The sequence below is a fragment of the Choloepus didactylus genome, chromosome 22 (assembly GCF_015220235.1).
Source record: "Choloepus didactylus isolate mChoDid1 chromosome 22, mChoDid1.pri, whole genome shotgun sequence".
Classification (NCBI taxonomy): Eukaryota; Metazoa; Chordata; class Mammalia; order Pilosa; family Megalonychidae; genus Choloepus; species Choloepus didactylus.
This window is the reverse complement of record NC_051328.1, coordinates 39,691,972-39,711,022: the sequence shown is the minus strand read 5'-3', so window position 1 is coordinate 39,711,022 and position 19,051 is coordinate 39,691,972.

Sequence of the window (19,051 nt, the reverse complement as noted above, 5' to 3'; positions counted from 1 at the left end):
TTAATGAAAATTTCCCATCTCTTATGAAAGACATAAAATTACAGATCCAAGAAGCGCAGCGTACTCCAAACAGAAGAGATATGAAGAGGCCTACGCCAAGACACTTAATAATCAGATTATCAAATGTCAAAGACAAAGAGAGAATCCTGAAAGCAGCAAGAGAAAAGCAATCCATTACATACAAAGGAAGCTTAATAAGACTATGTGCGGATCTCTCAGCAGAAACCATGGAGGCAAGAAGGAAGTGGTGTGATATATTTAAGATACTGAAAGAGAAAAACCACCAACCAAGAATCCTGTATCCAGCAAAGCTGTCCTTCAAATATGAAGGAGAGCTCAAAATATTTTCTGACAAACAGACAATGAGAGACTTTGTGAATAAGACACCTGCCCTACAGGAAATACTAAAGGGAGCACTACAGGGTGATAGAAGACAGGAGTGTGTGGTTTGGAACACAATTTTGGGAGATGGTAGCACAACAATGTAAGTACACTGAACAAAGGTAACTATGAATACGGTTGAGAGAGGAAGATGGGGAGCATGTGAGACACCACAAGAAAGGAGGAAAGATAACGACTGGGACTGTGTGACTTGGTGAAATCTAGAGTATTCAACAATTGTGATAAAATGTACAAATATGTTGTTTTACGAGGGAGAACAAGCAAATGTCAACCTTGCAAGGTGTTAAAAATGGGGAGGCATTGGGGGAGGGATGCAATCAGCATAAATTAGAGACTGTAACTAATAGAATCATTGTATTATGCTTCCTTTAATGTAACAAAGGTGATATACCAAGGTGAATGCAGATAAGAGAGGGGGATAGGGGAGGCATGTTAGCCACTTGACATTGGTGGTATTGTCTGATTCTTTATTCTACTTTGATTTAAGGTTATTTTTCCTTTTGCTGCTTCCTAGCTGTCATTTCTTCTTCCTCTTTCTTTTGCCTCTCTACCTTCTTTGACTCTCCCTCCTGCCTTGTGGAAGAAATGTAGATGCTCTTGCTTAGTATGAGCAGAATGTTCAATTAGGATGAACTTAAATGTTTGGAAATGAACAGGGGTGTTGGTAGCAAGATGTGAGAATAACTAACAGCGCCGAATGGTGTGTGAATGAGGTGGAAAGGGGAAGCTCAGAGTCATATATGTCACCAGAAGGAAAGGTGGAGGTCAAAAGATGGAAATGTATAAAACTGAATCCTATGGTGGGCAATGTCCATGATCAACTGTACAAATACTAGAAATCACTTCATGAACCAGAACAAATGTATGACAATACAATTAGAAGTTAATAATAGAGGGGCATATAGGGAAGAACTATATACCTATTACAAACTATATACTACAGTTAGTAGTATTTCAACATTTTTTCATAAAGAGTAACAAACGTACTATATAAATACTAGGAGTCAACAATTGAGGGGGGTTGGTTAGGGATAGGGGAGGTTTAGAGTTTCCTTTTCTTTTTTTATTTTTTCATCTTTCACTTTATTTCTTGTCTGGAGTAATGAAAAGTTTCTAAAAATTGAACAAAAATTAAGTGTGATGGATTCACAGCTGTATGAGGGTACCCAGGGGCAAGTGATTGTACACTTTGGATCTTTGGATAATTGTATGGTATCTGAACAATCTCAATAAAAATGGAAAAAAAAAAATAAAGCAATACAAGCTGAATGTGGTAAGGAAGGTAAAGCAAAGTAGAAAGAAGAAAGAAAAAAACTTCTTTCTCTGAAGATGACCACTGTTGGCTTTTTGGTGTATAACCTCCAAGTCTTTTTCTTGGCATTTATAACATAGCAGTAAGAATTTCATCTCGTTCAATGATGCCTATAAACCACCTAAGACGATGCCTGGCACTTAGTTACTATTCAATGAATGAGCATTATTATTATTATTGTTAATGGATATGTGATTTTGCAGTCTGCTTTTCTCCATATTAGAGCAAGGTTTTTTTTTTTTTCCATTTTACTAGAAAGAAAAACTCCTCATAAATGTTAGTTTAAGTGATTGTACAATATCCTGTCCTGTGGATTTTTTATTGTGCATGTATATAAATTGTTTCAAATTGTTCACTCTTATGAATATTAATGAACATCTTTATGCATCTGCTCTTCTCTATATTTCAGTTTATTGCATGATTTCTAGCACTCACGTCCAGTTCTCATATTGAGGATTCTAAAAGATTGAGGGTCCTTCGCGGAAGTCTGGTTGGATACCTGTGATGGGGACGCAGGACTCAACATCTGCCTCAACCATGGGGGAATGGGTACTCGGGTGAAAATATGAATTGTTACAACCTTTCCCTGAGGAATTGGAAAATATGTTTCAGAAAGTATGTAAATGAAACAGACTAGATTGGACTGTTTCTGTTGCAAGCTACAGAAAATCATCTCCAACTACCTTAAGGAAAAACAAAGTCTGTTAGCTCTGAAAAGTCTAGGGTTTCAGGCATGGCTGTATCAAGTGATTCAAATGATGCCATTAAGACTCCATGTTCCTTTCTTCATCTTCTATCCTTGCTTTCTTTGGGGTTGGCTCATTCTTAGGCCAGCTATTTTCTCATGGTGATAAAATAGATGCTAGAAATTCCCAGATTGTATCTTTTTCTTAGCATACCAAGTGGAAACATTTCTGTTCACCAACTGTACCAGCAAAATACCCAGAACAAAGACTCATTTGGACTGACCTGGGTCATATCTCCTGCCTACAGCAATCACTCCTGCCGGTTGGATTTTTTTTTTTTTTATCTTCATTTTATTGAGATATATTCATATACCACGCAGTCATACAAAACAAATCGTACTTTTGATTGTTCACAGTACCATTACATAGTTGTACATTCATCACCCAAATCAATCCCTGACACCTTCATTAGCACACACACAAAAATAACAAGAATAATAATTAGAGTGAAAAAGAGCAATTGAAGTAAAAAAGAACACTGGGTACCTTTGTCTGTTTGTTTCCTTCCCCTATTTTTCTACTCATCCATCCATAAACTAGACAAAGTGGAGTGTGGTCCTTATGGCTTTCCCAATCCCCTTGTCACCCCTCATAAGCTACATTTTTATACAACTGTCTTCGAGATTCATGGGTTCTGGGTTGTAGTTTGATAGTTTCAGGTATCCACCACCAGCTACCCCAATTCTTTAGAACCTAAAGAGGGTTGTCTAAAAGAGTGCGTAAGAGTGCCCACCAGAGTGACCTCTCGGCTCCTTTTGGATTCTCTCTGCCACTGAAGCTTATTTCATTTCCTTTCACATCCCCCTTTTGGTCAAGAAGATGTTCTCCGTCCCACGATGCCAGGTCGACATTCCTCCCCGGGAGTCATATTCCACGTTGCCAGGGAGATTCACTCCCCTGGGTGTCTGATCCCACGTAGGGGGGACGGCAGTGATTTCACCTTTCAAGTTGGCTTAGCTAGAGAGACAGGGCCACATCTGAGCAACAAAGAGGCATTCGGGAGGAGGCTCTTAGGCACAACCATAGGGAGGCCTAGCCTCTCCTTTGCAGCAACCGTCTTCCCAAGGGTAAAACCTGTGGTAGAGGGCTCAACCCATCAAACCACCAGTCCCCTATGTCTGTGGTCATGTTAGCAACCATGGAAGTGGGGTAGGCGAATACCCCTGCATTCTCCACACGCTCCTCAAGGGGGCACTACATCTTTTTTTTTTCCTTTTTTTTTTTTCCTTTCCCTTCTTTTTTTAAATAAACTGTATGAAAAAAAAGTTAAAAAGAAAACAAACATACAATAAAAGAACATTTCAAAGAGACCATAACAAGGGAGTAAGAAAAAGACAACTAACCTAAGATAACTGCTTAACTTCCAACATGTTCCTACTTTACCCCAAGAAAGTTACCTAATATAGCAACATTTCTGTGAACTTGCTCCTACTATATCCATCAGAAATTAACAGACCATAGTCATTCCTGGGCATCCCCAGAACGTTAAATAGCTTATCTGTTCTTCTTGGATTATTGTTCCCCCTTCCTTAATTGCTCTCTATTGCTAGTTCCCCTACATTCTACATTATAAGCCATTTGTTTTACATTTTTCAAAGTTCACATTAGTGGTAGCATATAATATTTCTCTTTTTGTGCCTGGCTTATTTCGCTTAGCATTATGTCTTCAAGGTTCATCCATGTTGTCATATGTTTCACGAGATCGTTCCTTCTTACTGCCGCGTAGTATTCCATCGTGTGTATATACCACATTTTATATATCCACTCATCTGTTGAAGGACATTTGGGTTGTTTCCATCTCTTGGCAATTGTGAATAATGCTGCTATGAACATTGGCGTGCAGATATCTGTTCGTGTCACTGCTTTCCGATCTTCCGGGTATATACCGAGAAGTGCAATCACTGGATCGAATGGTAACTCTATATCTAGTTTTCTAAGGAACTGCCAGACTGACTTCCAGAGTGGCTGAACCATTATACAGTCCCACCAACAGTGAATAAGAGTCCCAATTTCTCCACATCCCCTCCAGCATTTGTAGTTTCCTGTTTGTTTAATGGCAGCCATTCTAACCGGTGTTAGATGGTATCTCATTGTGGTCTTAATTTGCATCTCTCTAATAGCTAGTGAAGCTGAACATTTTTTCATGTGTTTCTTGGCCATTTGTATTTCCTCTTCAGAGAACTGTCTTTTCATATCTTTTGCCCATTTTATAATTGGGCCGACTGTACTATTGTCATTGAGTTGTAGGATTTCTTTATATATGCAAGATATCAGTCTTTTGTCAGATACATGGTTTCCAAAAATTTTTTCCCATTGAGTTGGCTGCCTCTTTACCTTTTTGAGAAATTCCTTTGAGGTGCAGAAACTTCTAAGCTTGAGGAGTTCCCATTTATCTATTTTGTCTTTTGTTGCTTGTGCTTTGGGTGTAAAGTCTAGGAAGTGGCCGCCTAATACAAGGTCTTGAAGATGTTTTCCTACATTATCTTCTAGGAGTTTTATGGTACTTTCTTTTATATTGAGATCTTTGGTCCATTTTGAGTTAATTTTTGTGTAGGGGGTGAGGTAGGGGTCCTCTTTCATTCTTTTGGATATGGATATCCAACTCTCCCAGCCCCATTTGTTGAAAAGACCATTATGGCTCAGTTCAGTGACTTTGGGGGCCTTATCAAAGATCAGTCGGCCATAGATCTGAGGGTCTATCTCTGAATTCTCAATTCGATTCCATTGATCTATATGTCTATCTTTGTGCCAGTACCATGCTGTTTTGGCAACTGTGGCTTTATAATAAGCTTCAAAGTCAGGGAGTGTAAGTCCTCCCACTTCGTTTTTCTTTTTTAGAGTGTCTTTAGCAATTCGAGGCATCTTCCCTTTCCAAATAAATTGGATAACTAGCTTTTCAAAGTCTGCAAAGTAGGTTGTTGGAATTTTGATTGGGATTGCATTGAATCTGTAGATGAGTTTGGGTAGAATTGACATCTTAATGACATTTAGTCTTCCTATCCATGAACATGGAATATTTTTCCATCTTTTAAGGTCCCCTTCTATTTCTTTTAGTAGAGTTATGTAGTTTTCTTTGTATAGGTGTTTTACATCTTTGGTTAAGTTTATTCCTAGGTACTTGATTTTTTTAGTTGCTATTGAAAATGGTATCTTTTTCTTGAGTGTCTCTTCAGTTTGTTCATTTCTAGCATATAGAAACATTACTGACTTATGTGCATTAACCTTGTATCCCGCTACTTTGCTAAATTTGTTTATTAGCTCTAGTAGCTGTATCGTCGATTTCTCAGGGTTTTCTAGATATAAGATCATATCATCTGCAAACAATGACAGTTTTACTTCTTCTTTTCCAATTTGGATGCCTTTTATTTCTTTGTCTTGCCGGATTGCCCTGGCTAGCACTTCTAGCACAATGTTGAATAACAGTGGTGATAGTGGGCATCCTTGTCTTGTTCCTGATCTTAGAGGGAAGGCTTTCAGTCTCTCACCATTGAGTACTATGCTGGCTGTGGGTTTTTCATATATGCTCTTTATCATGTTGAGGAAGTTTCCTTCAATTCCTACCTTTTGAAGTGTTTTTATCAAAAGGGGATGTTGGATTTTGTCAAATGCTTTTTCAGCATCTATTGAGATGATCAATTGATTTTTCCCTTTTGACTTGTTAATGTGTTGTAATACATTGATTGATTTTCTTATGTTGAACCATCCTTGCATGCCTGGAATAAACCCCACTTGGTCATGGTGTATGATTTTTTTAATGTGTCTTTGGATTCGATTTGCAAGTATTTTGTTGAGGATTTTTGCATCTATATTCATTAGGGAGATTGGCCGGTAGTTTTCCTTTTTTGTAACATCTTTGCCTGGTTTTGGTATTAGATTGATGTTAGCTTCATAAAATGAGTTAGGTAGTGTTCCATTTTCTTCAATGTTTTGAAAGAGTTTGAGTAAGATTGGTGTCAGTTCTTTCTGGAAAGTTTGGTAGAATTCCCCTGTGAAGCCATCTGGCCCTGGGAATTTATTTGTGGGAAGATTTTTGATGACTGATTGGATCTCTTTGCTTGTGATGGGTTGGTTGAGGTCTTCTATTTCTTCTCTGGTCAGTCTAGGTTGTTCATATGTTTCCAGGAAATTGTCCATTTCCTCTACATTATCCAGTTTGTTGCCATACAGTTGTTCATAGTATCCTCTTATAATTTTTTTAATTTCTTCAGGATCTGCAGTTATGTCACCTTTTTCATTCATTATTTTGTTTATATGGGTCTTCTCTCTTTTTGATTTTGTCAGTCTAGCTAGGGGCTTGTCAATCTTGTTGATCTTCTCAAAGAACCAACTTTTGGTGATATTTATCCTCTCTATTGTTTTTTTGTTCTCTATGTCATTTATTTCTGCTTTAATCCTTGTTATTTCTTTTCTTCTACTTGGTTTAGGATTGGTTTGCTGTTCATTTTCTAGCTTCTTCAGTTGATCCATTAGTTCTTTGATTTTGGCTCTTTCTTCCTTTTTAATATATGCGTTTAGTGCTATAAATTTCCCCCTTAGCACTGCTTTTGCTGCATCCCATAGGTTTTGGTATGTTGTGTTCTCATTTTCATTCGTCTCTATATATTTAGCAATTTCTCTTGCTATTTCTTCTTTAACCCACTGATTGTTTAGGAGTGTGTTGTTTAACCTCCAGGTATTTGTGAATTTTCTAAGTCTCTGATGGTTATTGACTTCTAATTGTATTCCATTGTGGTCAGAGAATGTGCTTTGAATAATTTCAATCTTTTTAAATTTATTGAGGCTTGTTTTATGTCCCAGCATATGATCTATTCTGGAGAAAGTTCCATGAGCACTAGAAAAGTATGTGTATCCTGGTGATTTGGGATGTAATGTCCTGTATATGTCTGTTAAATCTAATTCATTTATCAGATTGTTTAGGTTTTCAATTTCCTTATTGGTCTTCTTTCTGGTTGATCTATCTATAGGAGAGAGTGATGTGTTGAAGTCTCCCACAATTATTGTGGAAACATCAATTGCTTCCTTTAGTTTTGCCAGTGTTTCTCTCATGTATTTTGTGGCACCTTGGTTGGGTGCATAGACATTTACGATTGTTATTTCTTCTTGCTGAATTGCCCCTTTTATTAGTACGTAGTGGCCTTCTTTGTCTCTCAAAACATCCCTGCATTTGAAGTCTATTTTATCTAAGATTAATATTGCTACACCTGCTTTCTTTTGGCTGTAGCTTGCATGAAATATTTTTTTCCATCCTTTCACTTTCAGTTTCTTTGTGTCCCTCTGTCTAAGATGAGTCTCTTGTATGCAACATATTGATGGTTCATTTTTTTTGATCCATTCTGCGAATCTATATCTTTTAATTGGGGAGTTTAATCCATTTACATTCAACGTTATAACCGTGAAGACATTTCTTGAATCAGCCATCTTATCCTTTGGTTTATGTTTGTCATATTTTTCCCCTCTCTCTATTAATATCCTTTATTGTACCCATACCGAATCTCTTTAGTACTGAACCTTTCTCCAAGTCTCTCTGTCCTGTCTTTGTTTCTCTGTCTGTAGGGCTCCCTTGAGTATCTCCAGTAGGGCAGGTCTCTTGTTAGCAAATTCTCTCAGCATTTGTTTGTCTGTGAAAAATTTAAGCTCTCCCTCAAATTTGAAGGAGAGCTTTGCTGGATAAAGTATTCTTGGCTGGAAATTTTTCTCACTCAGAATTTTAAATATATCGTGCCACTGCCTTCTTGCCTCCATGGTGGCTGCTGAGTAGTCACTACTTAGTCTTATGCTGTTTCCTTTGTATGTGGTGAATTGCTTTTCTCTTGCTGCTTTCAGAACTTGCTCCTTCTCTTCTGTGTTTGATAGTGTGATCAGTATATGTCTCGGAGTGGGTTTATTTGGATTTATTCTATTTGGAGTTCGCTGAGCATTTATGATTTGTGTATTTATGTTGTTTAGAAGATTTGGGAAGTTTTCCCCAACAATTTCTTTGAATACTCTAGACCTTTACCCTTTTCTTCCCCTTCTGGGACACCAATGAGTCTTATATTTGGACGTTTCATATTATCTATCATATCCCTGAGGTCCATTTCGATTTTTTCAATTTTTTTCCCCATTCTTTCTTTTATGTTTTCATTTTCCATTCTGTCATCTTCGAGGTCACTGATTCGTTGTTCAACTTCCTCTAGTCTTGTACTATGAGTGTCCAGAATCTTTTTAATTTGGTCAACAGTTTCTTTAATTTCCATAAGATCATCCATTTTTTTATTTAGTCTTGCAATGTCTTCTTTATGCTCTCCTAGGGTCTTCTTGATTTCCTTTATCTCCCGTACTATGGTCTCATTGTTCATCTTTAGTTCTTTGAGTAGCTGCTCTAGGTGCTGTGTCTCTTCTGGTCTTTTGATTTGGGTGCTTGGGCTTGGGTTATCCATATCGTCTGGTTTTTTCATATGCTTTATAATTTTCTGTTGTTTTTGGCCTCGTGGCATTTGCTGAACTTGATAGGGTTCTTTTAGGATTTGTAGACCAATTGAAGTCCTTATCTCTAATTTATCAGATCAACAGCTTCGTGGAGTACACTTTCTCTAACTAACCAGCAGGTGGCATCCACGAGCCACCTGTTCTCCACAAGCCAGTTCTCCCCTGCTTAGCCTTTTTGGTGAGTGTGGGAGTGAGTCTTGTGGGGTCCAATTGGTGTACCAAGCTTGCGTGTGTAGTTGGTGTTGCCTGCCCTGTATATGGGGCGTGTTTCTGGGCAGTCAGGGAGGGGGGGTGGCTCTAACAATCAAATCTCCCTGGTGATCCTAGAGTTTTAAAGCTGCTGCAATAGTCTAATCCTTCAGTTCAGTCTTGCCACAGTTTGTCTCTGCCACTGACCCACAAGTCCTTGGTATTGGCGTATGGCTCCTGAGACTTGCAAGTGGGCCCCTCTTCCAGGCCGTGCACCCTGGGTCCTCTGTTGAGGGATGACTGTGCTATGTCACAGGTGAGTGCCGTCCCCCCAGGGCAGTTCTGGGCTGCTGGGCTGTGTAGGGAGGCTCCCAGTCTGCTGAAATGATGGCTGAATGGGGCTTTGTTAATTCACACTGCTCTACCTTCCCAACTCTGGGACAATCAGCTGAGGTTGCAGGGAAGGCTAATGTCCACGCCCAGTTTTGTGGTGTGTGCCTGTTATTTGAAGCACTTCCGTCACACTGGGTTGTCTGGGGCAGTTCTGGGCTATGGGGCTGGCGATGGGCAGGAGTGTTTCCTGTCCACCAGGATGATGGCTGTGAGCGGACACCCCCCTTTTCTTGGGAAGTTGTGGTGGTTAGTGAATTTTCTCAGCCACTGGATTATTTGTCTCAGAGCTCTCCTAGTTCTGCTCTTGACTTGACCTGCCCAAATAGCAAGTCTTTGAAGCTTTCTGTATTGGGCTTCTTAGAGTCATTGTTTTAGAAAAAGAAAAAAGGATTAAAAAAAAAAAAAAAAAAACAACGGGCCCTCCTCAGAGATCTAATGGGTTATTGAAATGCTAAGAGACAAAGCAACCAGGGCCATTAAGGAAAGGTCCACAGGGCAGAGAGATCAGCTTTTCTTCGGGATTTGCATATGCGCCTCAGGGCCCTTCCCCTTTCTCTGTTCAGCAGAACTCCAAAAATCCTCCGCTTTTATTTTGGAGTTTTTCGTGTTGTTTTTTTTCTATGCCTGTCTCCTCTCTGCTGGGCTGGCTGCTCTCGGATTCTCTGGTGTCTGGTCTCAGTCTATCTATGGTTTGGTTAGAGTTTGGATCAGTAGAATGTGTTTCCGATAAGGGCTGCCACTGCAGTTCTCCCTTCTCCTTCCCGGAGCTGACAGCCCCTCCTCCCCCGGGACTGAGCCTGGCAGGGAGGGGCGCGGGTCCCTTGGCCGCAAAAACTTACAGATTTCGCTGATCTCAGCAGTTCCACGTTTTCATGAGTGTTGTATGAAGTATTCCCAAAGTCAGATTGCTCTGTGGTGTCCAGTCCACACAGTTCCTGGCTTTCTACCTACTTTCCTAGCAAAGCTTGGAATAAACTGCTCTTAAAGATACCCATCACCTTTTTAACAGCGTTTTTCAACTGCTTCTCCTCTGGTTTCCTTAATTTTTGGCAGTATTCTTCCAGTAATGATAAAGCTCTGTCAGTATCTTCACTGGAGGATGGCCGATGGCGTCCGGAAAACCTCTTTTAGCTGGGAAGGCACGTGGCTGGCGTCTGCTCCAAAGTTCTGGTTTCAAAATCCTGCCGGTTGGATTTGACACATGGTTGGCTGGCCTTGGGTCCACACAGGTGAGCAGTGACTTCACCTGATCCACATGGACTTGCGTGGGGGGAGAGTCCATCAGCCAATGTGCAGGATCCATCCTCAGAAGAGGGGGAGGTGGGTGCTGGGTCAGCAATAGCCACCTGTTCACCTCACCCTCTGGCCTCGTCATTCTTCTAGGAACTTAACTGAAAAAATCAAGGTGCACACACATGTAATCATTGTAGAACTATTTTAAGTCTCAAACAGGGGAATAGTTGTATAAGTAGTGATATGTCCATGTAATGGGAGAAAAATTATATTGGAGAAAAATATTTGTTGACATGGGGGAAAGGCCACAAATGGAGGCACTGGCTTTGGAATCAGACAAAGCTAGGTTTGAATCTTGGCTTTGCCACTTACTAGCTGAGTGGCCTGGGGCCAGGTCCTCAACCCCACAGAGCCTCAGGTACTTTAGCTGCAATATGGGGGTAACAGTGTCTGCCTCAGAGGGTCCTGGCAAGAGGTGAGTGTATGTAAAGTATTTAGCACCAGGCCTGTCATGTAGTAAGCACCAAATACATTAACATTATTATCATTGCAAAATTAAAGGGCAAAAAATAAAATGTACATGCATGATATTGGAAAAGCATACAGAAGTATGTAATTGTCGTTGGGTGATGGAATTCGGTGTAATTTATAATTTTCTATTTTGTCCTTTTCTGGATTTTCCAGATTTTCTATATTGAAAATGTATTAGTGAAAAAAAATAACACCCCCAAATCCTCCAATAAATGTGCTTTTCAAAAGCCACTTCAGTTTCACTGGAGGCGGCAAAGCAAGTCAGAGCAGTAAGACAGCTTTTTACCAGGAGAGACGCGTCACTATAGGTGTGATCACAGTAAACCAAACTGCCGTCCACACAGAAACTCAGCTGCCAGGAGACCCAGATTATCCTTTATATCAGGAGAAAAAGGGCAAGGCCAGGCATACACATGGTAGACAAGATTATTCATTTATTTTTTTTAATAACAGCTTTACTGGGATATACATTCACTCTTTTAAAGTCTACAATTCAGCAGTTTTGAGTGTGTTCACAGATGGTGAGCAACCATCACCACGATTGAATTCCAGAACATTTTCACCATCCCCATTAGCAGTCACTCCCCACCCTAGCCCCAGCCCCAGCCCCCACTACTCTACTTTCTCTCTCTATCAATTTGCCTGTTCTGGACATTTCATATAATTGGAATCATACTCTGTTGTGGCCTTTTTGTGTTTTCAAAGTCCATCCAGGTTGTAGCATGTATCAGAGCTTCCTTCTTTTTATTGCCAAATCATACTCCGTTGTGTGGATAGACCACATTTTGTTTCTGCATTCCACAGCTGATGGACGTCTGGGTTGTTTCCACTTTGGGACTATGATGAATAATGTTGCTATGGACAAGAAGTCGTGTTGATACGTTTTCATTTCCTTTGGGTATATCTACCTAAGAGCGGAGGTGCTGGGTGTATTAGAGAAACCAACAGGATATATGTGTACACCAACACACATGCATGCACACACACACACATATATGAGAGAGAGAGATTGTAGGGGCTGATAAGTACAAATTCCATAGGGCAGGCCAGAGGCTAGACATTCCAGTAAAAGTGATGTTGAAGTCTTGAGTCCAAATTCCTTAGGCTGGAAACAGAGAGAGGAGTGGAGGCTATAGGCTTGAGGCAGAATTCCTTCTGCTTGCTAGAATCCTCAATTCTTTGCATGTAAGGTCTCCAACTAATTGGCTGAGGCCCACCCACATTTCGGAGGGTGAGCTCCTTTGCTTAAAGTCAACTGATTGCAGATGCTACTTCCATCCACAAAACACCTCCACGGCCACATCTAGGCCAGTGGTTGACCAAATGACTGGACACCATAACCCAGACAAGCTGACATGTAGAATTAAAGCTCACATAGGGTCATATGGTAACTCTATGTTTAACTTTTTGAGGAACTGCCAGATTGTTTTCCAAAGCAGCTGCACTGTTTTACATTCCCACCAGCAGTGTATGTAGACTCCAATGTCTCCACATCCCCCACAACACTTGTAATTATCTGCCTTTCTGAGTATAGCCATCCCAGTGGGTATGAAGTGGTATCTCACGGGGGTTTTGATTTGCATTTCCCTCCTGACTAATGATTTTGAGCATCTTTTCATGTGCTTATTGGCCATTTGTATATTTTCTTTGGAGAAATGTCTATTTAAATCCTATGCCCATTTTAAAAGTTGGGTTATTTTTCTATTTATTGTTGAATTGTGAAAACTCTTTATATATTCTGGATAAAATCCTTTACAGATAAATGATTTTTAAGTATTTTCTTCCATTCTGTGCATTGTCTTTTCACTTTCTTGATGATATCCTTTGACATACAAAAGCTTTTAATTTCAATGCATCTGACTTACCTATTTTGTCTTTTTTCTCTGGTACTTTTGATGTCTTATCTAAGAAAACATTGCCTAATCCAAGTTCACAAAGATTTACTCTTATATTTTCTTCTATGAGTTTTACAGTTTTAGCTCTTACATTTAGGCCTGTGATCCATTTTGCTTTATTTTTATATGTGAGGTAGAGGTCCAGCTTCCTTCTTTTGGATGTGAACACCTAGTTTTCCCAGCACCATTTGTCAAAAAAACTATTCTTTCCCCCATTGAACTGTCTTGGCAACCTTGCTGAAAATCAATTGACCATAAATGTGAAGGTTTATTTCTGGATTCTCAATTCTTTTCCATTTATCTCTATGTCTATCGTTATAGCACCACCACACTGTCTTGAGGACTGTAGTTTTGTAGTGAGTTTTGAAAGTGGGAAGTGTGAGTAGTACAACTTTGTTCTCTTTCAAGATTGTTTTGGTAATTCTGGGTTATTCATTTATTTTTTTGCACGTCATTATTTTATTACTCATCTAACCACACACTGGATAAAGGGGGTGTCAGTCACAAGCTTTTATAATCACAGGGTCTTAAGATAAAAGCTATATAGTAATACAATCATTATCAAAGGTCAAGGCTACTGGGTTACCTTTCAACAATTTCAGGTATTTCCTTCTGGCTACTCTAATACACTAGAAACTAAAAAGAAATATCTATATAATGATTTATAATCATTGGTTAAATCCTAACTTCTTGGCTACACCTCCTCCCTCTCCTTTGATCATTCTCTCAATCTTCAGGGATATCTAGGCAATGACCATTCTAACTTCTTCATGCTGAAAAAAGGGTGTCGACAGTATGGAGTAAAGCAATGAAACTGGTTGATGTTCTTGGAGAGGCTGGTGTTTCTCGTTTCAGAGCTTATCTGGCATAGGAATAATCCGGAGGCTTTAGGTTTCTGAAAAAATAAACTTAATAAGTAAAACCTTCATAGAGTCTTAGATAGAGCCCAGGGTATTCTTTAGAGTTCTAGGTGGATATACATTTTCACTTCTTGTAGGTGTATCCAAACAAGAAGAAATGCTGGGCTCTATGGTAATTTTATGTTCAACTTATTGAGGAACCACCAGATTGCTTTCCAAAGTGACTGAACCATTTCACATTCCCAGGAATGTATGAGGGCTCCAAGTTTTCTACTTCTCATCAACACTTGTTACTAGCGGTCATTTTGATTATAGCTGTTCCACCAGTTTTGATTTGCCTTTCCCTGATGACACCCCCACAGCACCTTCCTTGCCATATCGCTTCCTGCCATGGGCTTTGTGGAGCCTGCAGGAACCCACTTGGCACTCACAGGTGCAATCTGGAGGTTCGAGGACGTTAAATCTTCCCTCAGCACCTGGTGGGAGGCAGGAGCTGACATGTTTCCCCCCCGTCTTCCTCTGTGGGCTGGTTCTGGGGTGCTCACATGAGGCTTCTTGGGAGCTTCCGCTGGACAGCACAGCCAGCCCCCAGAGCAGTGTCCAAGTCAGTAACGCATCCTGGTACCAGCTTCCTTCCTTCCTCTGTCACCCCCCGCCCCGTCCCTCACTCCTGCTCCCTGGGGTTTCATTCCCAAGTTAACTGCTGGTATCCGAGCCTTGGCATCAGGCTCTGCTTTGGGGAAAGCAGGCTAAGCCTCCTCCTGTGCTCCTGTCTCCTTACCTGCTTCATTTGGCTTTGCATCACTGATTCCTACCGGACTTCCTATATTTGTTGATCTGTTTTTCCCCATAGGGCAGGCATCCTGCTGTCTTGTTCCCCACTGCACACCCTGTGTCTAGATCAGTGCCTGCCCAGCGTTTTGTGGATGCTTAATAAATACACATCTGTGGCTGACCACGTGCTGAGTCCTCAGGTCCACGGAGAAGGGAGCCATGAGCCGTCTTCTAAGGAGGTGGCCAGCCATCAGGACGAGGGACCTGGCCTCAGCAGTGGGGGGCAATGACACTGTCTGTGAGACTCGGAAGAGAAGGCCCCGAGTTCTCCCAGAGCCCTCCTGCCAGCCCCATGAGAACTTACCTGCCCCGAGACCCCAGGTCAGGCAGCAGTGACCTTTGATGACGGAGGTGTGAAAGCTAATGGCCTCCCCGGTCAGCCTCTCGGCTCCCATCCCATGTCCAGAGGAGCCCTCTGGGGACACATACTTTAGCTCGTCGTGACTTTGAACGGTGGCCTTTTTAGAGTAATTGAAAGAACCTGCTCTGAACTGCTAGGCCTGGATTAAAATCCAGCTCCACCACCCTTAGGGATTGAATTGCGCTCCACCCTCCAAAAAAAGACATGTTGAAGTCCTAACCCCATACCTGTCAATGTGGCCTTATTTGCAAATAGGGTCTTGCAGATAGGGCCGCGCTTCTATGAGGCGGCACTGGGTTAGGTGGCCCTGGCGCACAGCCTGCCCTCCTTGTAGGAAGAGGAGTCCCAGGGGCACACAGGGAGGAGGCCACGGGAGGACGGAGAGTGAGATGAGTCAGGCATCTAGAAGCCAAGGAGCTCCAGGAGGGGCCGGCCACCGCCAGCAGCTGGGGGAGGCCAGGAGGGGCCACCCCTGGAGCCTCAGGGCGAGCGGCCCTGCCCACACCTGGATTTCCGACTTCTGGCCCCCAGGACAGCGAGGGAAGAAAGGCCCGTGTACGGCCATTTGTTAGGGTGGCCCCAGGAACCTCAGACACCTGCTGCGGCCGTCGCCCCCGGAGCCCCAGGGGCCCTCAGCCCCCCTCTGACTCTAGACCCGGCAGCAGTGGAAGGTTCTGGGCACGCTCAGGCTCCTGGCTGGTGGGCCCCTCGGTCACCCTCCTCCAAGGGGGCAGAGGCTGCTGGGCCCGTGCCCCACCTCCACCCTCCAGGCAGGGAACAGCAGGCAATGACCCCCCACTTCTCGGCGACCCGGCAGAATTGAGCCATCGCCTAAAGCAGCCACCCCAGTAAGAGCCCCCCACACTGCAGCTCTGAAACAAGCCTGCAAACCCCTTGACATCCTCCCATCAGGAGCTGTCCTCTCGCCCCTCCCCTCGATCCTGGGCAAGCCCCTGTGGCTGCTCCATCAAGAGAATGCAGTGGGGGGGGGGGGTGCTGCTTGGCTTTGGGGCTGGTTAGAAAAAGCGACGTGGCTTCGGCTCTGTACACTTGGGGCACCTGCTCAGGGGCCTCTGGCTGCCATGTAACCAGTCCCGTTAAGGCCACCAGGTGGAGACCAGAGAGAGAGCATGTGCGTGAGGGGCATGGGCTAGAAGAGACGGAGGGAGGGTGGAGGTAAAGAGAGAAGGGCCCCAGGGGCCTGGGGCTCCCCACTGAGGCCCCAGACTTGCAGGGAGTCTTCAGCCGCTTCCAGCACCTTCTGCTGCTGAATGGGACCGTGTGTGAGGCCCAGGGAAACACTGCTCAGCCGAGCCCATCAACACTCAGCTCCACCAGGAAAAGCAATGCTGTCGTTTGGAGCTACTGTTCTGGGGGTGCTCTGTGACTCAGCAGCGGGTCATCAAAGCACCTTCTTCTAGCTCTTCCCCTTTCCTTGTCTCATTCCAGCTTCCTGGGGCCACTTCCCAAATAAACCCTCAGCACCCTCAGCCCTTGTCTAAGGTTCTGCTTTAGAGAACCCAAACCAAGGTAACTGCTTCCAGCTGCAGGACTCGGGTCAGGTAACTAACCCAGGTCTGTGTCTATAAAACGGGGAGAGAATCATTTCTAACCCCAGATTCTTCTGAGGCATCAATGAAACCATGAGGTGGGGAATACGGCACCTGGCAGCCAAGCCCTGCTTGGGGCAGTGCCTACCTCAGAGGCAAGTTCCAATCCAGCTCCCAGGTGTGGGGGCAGGACCTCCCCCAAGCTCATCCACTAAGCTACAGGGGAGAGGGGTGCCGAGTTCTGTCTGGGGGCAACTGCTGGTAGCCTTGAAAAAACCCCAGCGAGGCAGGCAGGAGTGTCCTCCTGTTGCACCCCACGGGAACTAAGGCTGACCCTGTTCTTTTAGAAATGATACCACATCTTTCTGATGAAGTTAATAAATTGCTTGTCATAAGCTATGTTTCCCCTGGTTTCTATTTTTTTATTCTAATCAAATTGCCTCAATTGACACATGTTTAAGCAGATAGTTTCATTTCGGGTCACAGGGATTTAGTACTGCAATCAAGGATTTGAATAAATTTCCTGGCGAAAGACGGTAATTAGAAGCACAGTGAAAGCAGACTCGAAATGCCCCAGCCTTCCACAACACCAAGAGGCAGCCTGGTTCATTTCCAAATTATATTTGGGCTCAACGTGCAAGGGTTTGTTTTTCATACAGGCAGAGAAAACGGGACTAAAAGATCATTACAATAATCACACAAGACTCGGAATGCAATTATAAAATAAACCAGACCCTAGCAGGCAAATTATTTTAATGTATTTCAAGAATCGAGTATTCTGTAAGGAATTAAAAACAAAGGGGAAAAAAGGTCACGTGCAGAAAATTAATTAAAAAGAGGCAAGATGCAGGAAAGCTTTTGAGTGTTATAAAATAACAAATACAAAGGGAACAAATTAAAAAACAACAACAACCAATTACAGGTTTCAGTAACATTAGTAACCAGAACAATCCCCAGGAATTACTTAATCATCAAATATCTTTACTAATTTTGAAAGGAGGCTGGTGGTTGATGATTCATCTCAATCCATAAAATGGACGTTATCATCCATTCTACTGTTACAAGCAAACCCGTAAAGATGGCTTCAAGTAACTTTGAAAAAGTGGAGCTCCTTTTCTCAGGAAAAACCCCACCATGGAAGGGTTTAACCCCCTCTGCCGTCCTACCACCGAAATTTCTACATTGGTTCAACTTTTTAAATTAAGGCAACCAACGGACAATTTCTTGAGACCCCGAGTCACCCTCACAAGTCACAAATTCTATGCATGGAAAAACCAACCTCCAACGTCAACCTGCAAAGGTTTAGCAACTTCCAAAACCAAGGACGATGAGCCTATAAAGTGCAAGGACGGTTTGCCGTGGCGGCTTTTGCTTGTTTCAGAGATGCTCAGCTTTCTTTAAAAGATGGGGTGCAGGGGGTAGATGAGGACCCCAACCAAGCCTGGTTTGAGAAGTGACCCATGTGAGAAAGCACATCTCCAGGCCAGTCCTCAGCTCTCCCTGCAACTGCCTGCAAACCACCGAGGCAGGAGCTTCGGAAGAGACACAGAACATCTCAAGAGAGTTAAAATGCCCTCTTGGCAAGTCCCTCCCCTCTTGTTCAGCTGGGAACCTAAGACGGTCAGACTCACAGGTCACTGTGACATTACAAAATTCACAAGTTGTATCAGGGCACTGAGGCTGACCACGGGCCTTTTGTTGTCTGGCATGAACTCAAGGGGCTGGGGGTGGGAAACAGAAAATCCCAGTCGGCTGTCTACAAAATGGTTATTAGCAAATTGTATCAAAAAGTATCAAAACACTTCAAAAAAACTCTAAAAACTGCCAGTCTTGGCAGATGCACAGGTCAGGAATCCCAAGAGCTCGTGGAGCAGCCCTGCACTAGAGGGCTATATCCCAGAGGCCAGCAGGGCCCACTTCCCTCCAGGATGCTCAGAATCCACAGACACCCAGGGGCAGCACACCACAGCTGCAGCCGCCCTTCCAGGTTTGGGTCCAGTGGTCTGAGAGCCTCGAGTTTCCCGAGATGCTGCTTGGGCTGGTGCTGGCTGAGCCCCACGACATGCAGGCCAAGGGAAAGCGTGAAGGTTGATAACTCTAGGACTGGGGGTGTGGGTGGGTAGCAGAGGTCTTTCTTTGCCCACGTTGCTGCACATCACCAAAAGGTGGCTTTCGACTTAGGGGCTGGGGCACTTTGAACCACGAGGATAACTCATCTGGACTCCACAAAGACAACCCCAGACCTCAAGGTGGGACTCCAGCCCCCTTTGGCGTTTG